General features: G+C 37.7%; 1 non-coding gene across 1 annotated transcript; it reads left to right on the plus strand.

The window, feature by feature from the left end:
* The first annotated feature begins 4,371 nt into the window (after positions 1-4,371).
* LOC141721880 (small nucleolar RNA R71) lies at positions 4,372-4,478 on the plus strand. The gene has a single exon (XR_012574923.1). It is a non-coding gene; the product is annotated as a small nucleolar RNA R71 (small nucleolar RNA).
* Positions 4,479-6,030: the final 1,552 nt, after the last annotated feature.

Genomic DNA, 6,030 nt, shown 5'->3' on the forward strand with positions numbered 1-6,030 from the left:
ACTTCTATATTTACTATCGCTTCAATAGAGATTAACACACTATCTTATATGTTAGCTACGCACATAAGACAAATAAGCACAACCAATACTAGGTTATCATATAATAACCACACACTAAGGTATCGAAACAATTTAACTAAACAAATCCGCTAGAACCCCACGATAACGATAGTTCATAATCAAACTCATCATCACCATGGGTTCCAATGAAAGCATGATAATAAATAATATAAGAGTATTAAGGTTCAAGAATAAATTGAAAACAAGAATCCAAGTATCAACTATATTAAAGAAAACAAAAGTCTTCTTCTCTGTAGCCTTCTCGTGCTCTCTAGGTCTTCTTATTCCTCTCCCAGGTCTCCTTGTTATTAAAAACGTCTTTTTATTGATATATATAGGCTCTAGGATGACCATGACTCACAAAATCTTCAATTTCAACTAAAATCAGGATTCTGGGCCAAAAACCGGGCGCAGACGCGCTGTTTTCGGGCGCAGACGCGCAGGAATAGTGATTTTAGCGGCGCGGGCGCGCTGGTTCTGGCGCGGCGCGGGCGCGCTGGTTCTGGCGCGGCTGCGCTGACATTCTGGAAATATTCTGACAATTCTTCTTTTGGCCGTATCTTGAGTTCAGCTCGTCAGAATTAGGTGATTCAACTGCCCACGCGAAGCTAACGAGATTATACACAACTTGAGAATGACCTAAGCTTCCAATTATGATCTCTTTTTAGTATATTTCTTTGAAAAGCTCATTTCTTCATTTAACTGATGCCTGAAATACAATAACGCAAAAATACATCAAAAATGCCAACAACTTGAGTCCAAAACACCAACTTAAGCTTGTAATGAAGCGTTCCAAGTAGATATAAAATCCACTTATCACACCCCCAAACTTGAATTGATGTTTGTCCTCAAGCATAAACAGACTCAAAACTACAAAACAAACCTAATGCATGAATGCAATTATGTGAATGCAACTAAATGATGATGCAATCGATCCCCTCAGAATAACCATAACCAAATGAATAAATTAATGTCTCTATGAATGCAATGACTCTAAACAAAGTTCGAATAAACCCCAAAAACCAACCCATGAGTAAATGCTTGATGGATATACTCTCGACACTAGATCAATAACCATAATCTATCTTTCATCAAAATTATCACAAGTTTATGAACAGAATAGATGATAAACGCATAATGACTCATAACAGCTTCATTCTACTAGAGTTATACAAGGATTCACGCTATTATTGAACACATAGCACATATGCTTATTTGATCGTGCAATGAATGAGGTCCCAAAAGACTTCTACAATAATACCCATGTAGTGAGCGTTAGGTTAGCGGATCCCAAACTATAAAAGCCTTAGGTCACTAGGCACAAAGTCCCCTAGAACTTAATAACTCGAGTACTAAAGAGCTCACTCTTGATCAATTATGCATAAACACATATATTTTTTTCTTTTCTTTCTTTTTTTTTCTTATTTTTCTCTCTTTTTTTCAACAATTTATGAATGAGTGTGTTTCGCTCCATCTCATTCAACCCTAGACTACTCATAAAATATGAGTCAGCTACTAGCCATTTGGCGCCTAGCCTTATTCATAACAAGCAATAAAATCCAAGTTTTTCTCCAGTTTAAAAATTAGTGTTCTTATGTCATTACAAGAATAGAAAAAATTCTAAATATAACCAAGTGATTAAATCTCAACAACAAATAAGTATGATCATGATCTAGATCAAAAGCAACCCTATAAGACTTTGTGAATTTTTTTTGTTTTTGGCATGCAAATTAATTTATTAGGACTTAAACATCCCTTTATTCGTCATCACTACACTCACATCAACATCAAAAAATCAATCAGAAATAGCTCAACCTAAGGGATCATGTTATATGCATGCAAATGCAACTATATCAAAACACATAAAAAATAAACAAATATGTCCTATATGAACAATCATGCAAAATTATGAATGAAATACAACTATATGCAACATTAATCTATATGAACTTTATGGACACACACAAACTAATCCTTACATTATCACCCCCAAACTTAAAATTTTCAATGTCCTCATTGAAGGTAATAATAAGGATTTCAGGCATACTTAGTCGCCGGAAAGATCACCCTCCTCGGGTGGAGGATCATGTGGCCAATCAACCTCGACACCAGTGGCTCGAAAAATAGTGCCCAAATCATGTGTCAAATCTGCAGCAAAATGACGGTGAATGTCATGCATGGCCACCATATGCCTAGTCACTCGCCTGTACTGTTCATCACCAATACCAGTCTTATCAACTACCTACTGCACATGAGAAGAACCCTTTGTAGGCACGGGAAGATCCGTTCAACCACTCTCTACATCATCAAAAATATATCCCAACCCCTTATCATGGGGAGGACCTAAGAATGAATAACTCACGTGATCTGGTAGTCAGTTGAGCTCAAGTGTGGGAACTTCTTTAATAGATGGTTCAAAACGCTCGTGAGAAATTTTCAGCTCTGCTAACCCAAGAGAATCGAATGGCATATCCAACTTCCTCTTCCATGGAGGTGCATTCAAAACCTGCATTTTCTCTGCTCCTTCTTCATCTTCAATAACTGATTCCCCTATTAAGGATCTCTCTAAGGTACTGACTTTGGCAATTGCCCAGGCTCTGAATTCATGACAGAGTCGACCCACTCTAATTTAAAGAAGTCGTCTTTAGCTGTGGATAACTTTATTTCCTTGAACACATTAAAAGTGACCTTTTGATCGTGAACCTTCATCGTAAGCTCTCCTTTTTGCACATCGATCATAGTTTGGCCAGTAGCTAAGAATGGTCTCCCCAAGATAATGGGAATCTTCTTATCCTCCTCAAAGTCAATAATTACAAAGTCAGCAGGAAAGATAAGTTTGTCCACCTTAACCAACACATCCTCCACAATTCCTCGCGGCTAAGTGATGGAATGATCAGGTAGTTGCAATGACATGTATGCCAGTTTCGGATCAGGTAGACCAAGCTTCTTGAAGATACACAAGGGCATCAGATTGATGCTAGCTCCGAAATTACATAAACACTTGTCGAATGACAAGTTTCCGATGGTGCAAGGAATAGTGAAGCTTCCAAGATCTTTAAGCTTCGAAGGCAACTTCTGTTGTAGAACTGCATTGCATTCCTCCGTAAGAGCAACGGTCTCTAAGTCATCAAGCTTCACCTTTCAGAGAGAATAACTTTCATAAACTTCACATAGCTAGGCTTTTGTTCAAGTGCTTCAGCGAAAGGCATGTTGATATGAAGTTTCTTGAACACCTCCAGAAACTTCTCAAACTGCTTATCCAGTTTTTTCTTCTGCAGCCTCTTAGGAAAAGGAGGTGGAGGATAGATCTGTTTCTCCCCTGTATTACCGTCAGGAGGAGTGTGTTTCACAGTAGTATTCCTTGGTTCCACCTCTACTTCCTTCTACACTTCTTCTTCAGCCACAATCTCATTTTCTGGAATTGGCAAGGGTGCAGACGCACCTACATTCTGGATAGAATTTTCAGATTCTTCATCTTGCTGAATTTAGGGACTTGCGACCCTTCCAGACCTCAAGGTGATGGCGTTTACATGTTCTTCAACTTCCCTCTTGCCTATATTGGCTTATATATCACTAGGAAGCATTCCTGGTGGTCGATTCAATAAGGCGTTAGCAAATTGACCTATTTGATTCTCCAGAGTCTTGATAGACTCAGACTGGATTTTTCATATAAGAGCCTAGTTTTTGCACATAAGCCTCAACTCCTCCAATTCAGATTTTTCATTAGCAGATTAACCGACACTTCCATGCGGGAAGTGTTGAAGTTGGAGTTGTTATATTGGTGCATACTGTTGCTGAAAACTAAGAGGATTAAATTGATTGGATCCAAACTGCTGATAAGGCTATTGTACTGCAATTTGATTATTGCTCCAGCTGAAGTTATAATGATTCCAGTTGTCAAGATGATAAGTGTTTGGAACTGGTTACTGCGATCTCTGAAAGTTGCTCATAAACTGAGTTGATTCGCTAGATATAGTGCATTGCTCTATCACATGCGAACCTCCACAAAGCTCAGAAACACTCATCCTCTGATGAACTCCATAGTTAACTAATGAATCGATCTTCATAGACAACGCCTTTAGTTGTGCAGTGATAGCCGTAGATGTATCCACTTCTAGAATTCCTGCTACCTTGCTCTATGGCAATCTATGGCTTGGATATTGATATTCATTAGCATCCATCAGTTCAATTAGATTATAAGCTTCATCATTGCTCTTAGCCCATAAGGCTCCACCTGATGCTACATCGAGCATGGGTCTGGACTGTGCTCCCAAACCATTATAAAAACAATTGATGATCATCCAATCAGGCATTCCATGATGAGGACACTTTCTAAGCATCTGCTTGTAGCGCTCCCAAGCTTCATATAAAGATTCTCCTAATTGCTACACAAATTGAGTAAGAGCATTCCTGATTGCAGTTGTCTTTGCCATAGGGAAGAATTTAGTGAGAAACTTTTGAGCAAGATCTTCCAAAGTAGTAATTGAACCTGCTGGTAGAGAGTGTAACCAGCTCTAAGCCTTGTCCCTTAGAGAGAATGGGAATATTCTTAGCTTTACAGCATCTTCGGAAACACCGTTGAACTTGAAGATGTCGCAGATCTCAAAGAAATCCCTAATGTGCATATTGGAATCTTCCGTTGGAGAACCCCCAAACTGGATTGAATTCTGCACCCACTAAATTATGACAGGCTTGATCTCAAAGGTATTAGCTGTGATAGCTGGCTTGACAATGCTAGATTGAATGTCATTGATCTTGGGTTGAGAAAAATCCATCAAGGCTTTCGTTTGTGCTGCTCGATCTCCCATTGTAATGAGTACCTGAAAAACAAACAAATAAACCGTGAAAGTAAAAGAATCCGAGTCAGTGAACTTTAACAACCACTAATGATAAGCACATAAACTAAAAAATTAACAACACCGAGTCCCCGACAGTGGCGCCAAAAACTTGGTAGGACGTTAACACGCGCTAATAATACACGCAAGTATACGCGTTTGCAAGTAGTATAAGATATAAATTAGATTTGTTCCCACAGAGACTGGTTTAGGTTAAGTTCAATTTATGCACCTATATAACAATGTATGATTATCGCTCAATGCCAAGATAAATAACAAATTGAGATTGTTTATAACTAAAAATTAAATTAACAATTATAGCTAAAAGAACAAGAATGGTTGAATTAATATATATGACAAACATGGGATCCTAAATTCATTAAATATTTCATTCAATAGCCTTTTTGTTCTTAACCTTAGCATGTAATGGTGATGACACTGATCAGATAACACGAAAGTAGTAAACGCCAACTTTCGTTGTACGAATACCCTACTACCAAGCATCCACAAAAGAGATAGAAGTTGAATAGACACCAATTATGCTTAGTCCTTATATGTCTATAAGAATTGAAAACATAACGGTTTAATGCGCAAGTATATATCATGATTACATAGGGCAAGTAAGAATGTTAAAATTACCTACAAATCATGCATAACAATAACACATGAACCTATGCTAGCATGGCAAGTTCTAAACCTCTATATTCATTGTCGCTTCAATAGAGATTAACACGCCATCTTATATGTTAGCTATGCACATAAGACGAATAAGCACAACCAATACTAGGTTATCATACAATCACCACACACTAAGGTATCGAAATAATTTAACTAAATAAATCCATAAATAAATCCGCTAGAACCCCACGATAATGATTAATTTATAATCAAACTCATCATCACCATGGGTTCCAATGAAAGCATGATAATAAATAATATAAGAGTATTGAGGTTCAAGAACAAATCGAAAACAAGCATCCAAGTATCAACTATATTAAAGAAAACAAAAGTCTTCTTCTCCATAGCCTTCTCATACTCTCTAGGGCTTCTTATTGCTCTCCCAGGTCTCCTTGTTATTGAAAACGTCTTTTTATTGATATATATAGGCTCCAGGATGACCAGGACTCTCAAAATC

This window comes from Apium graveolens, chromosome 4, assembly GCF_009905375.1.
Source record: "Apium graveolens cultivar Ventura chromosome 4, ASM990537v1, whole genome shotgun sequence".
NCBI lineage: Eukaryota > Viridiplantae > Streptophyta > Magnoliopsida > Apiales > Apiaceae > Apium > Apium graveolens.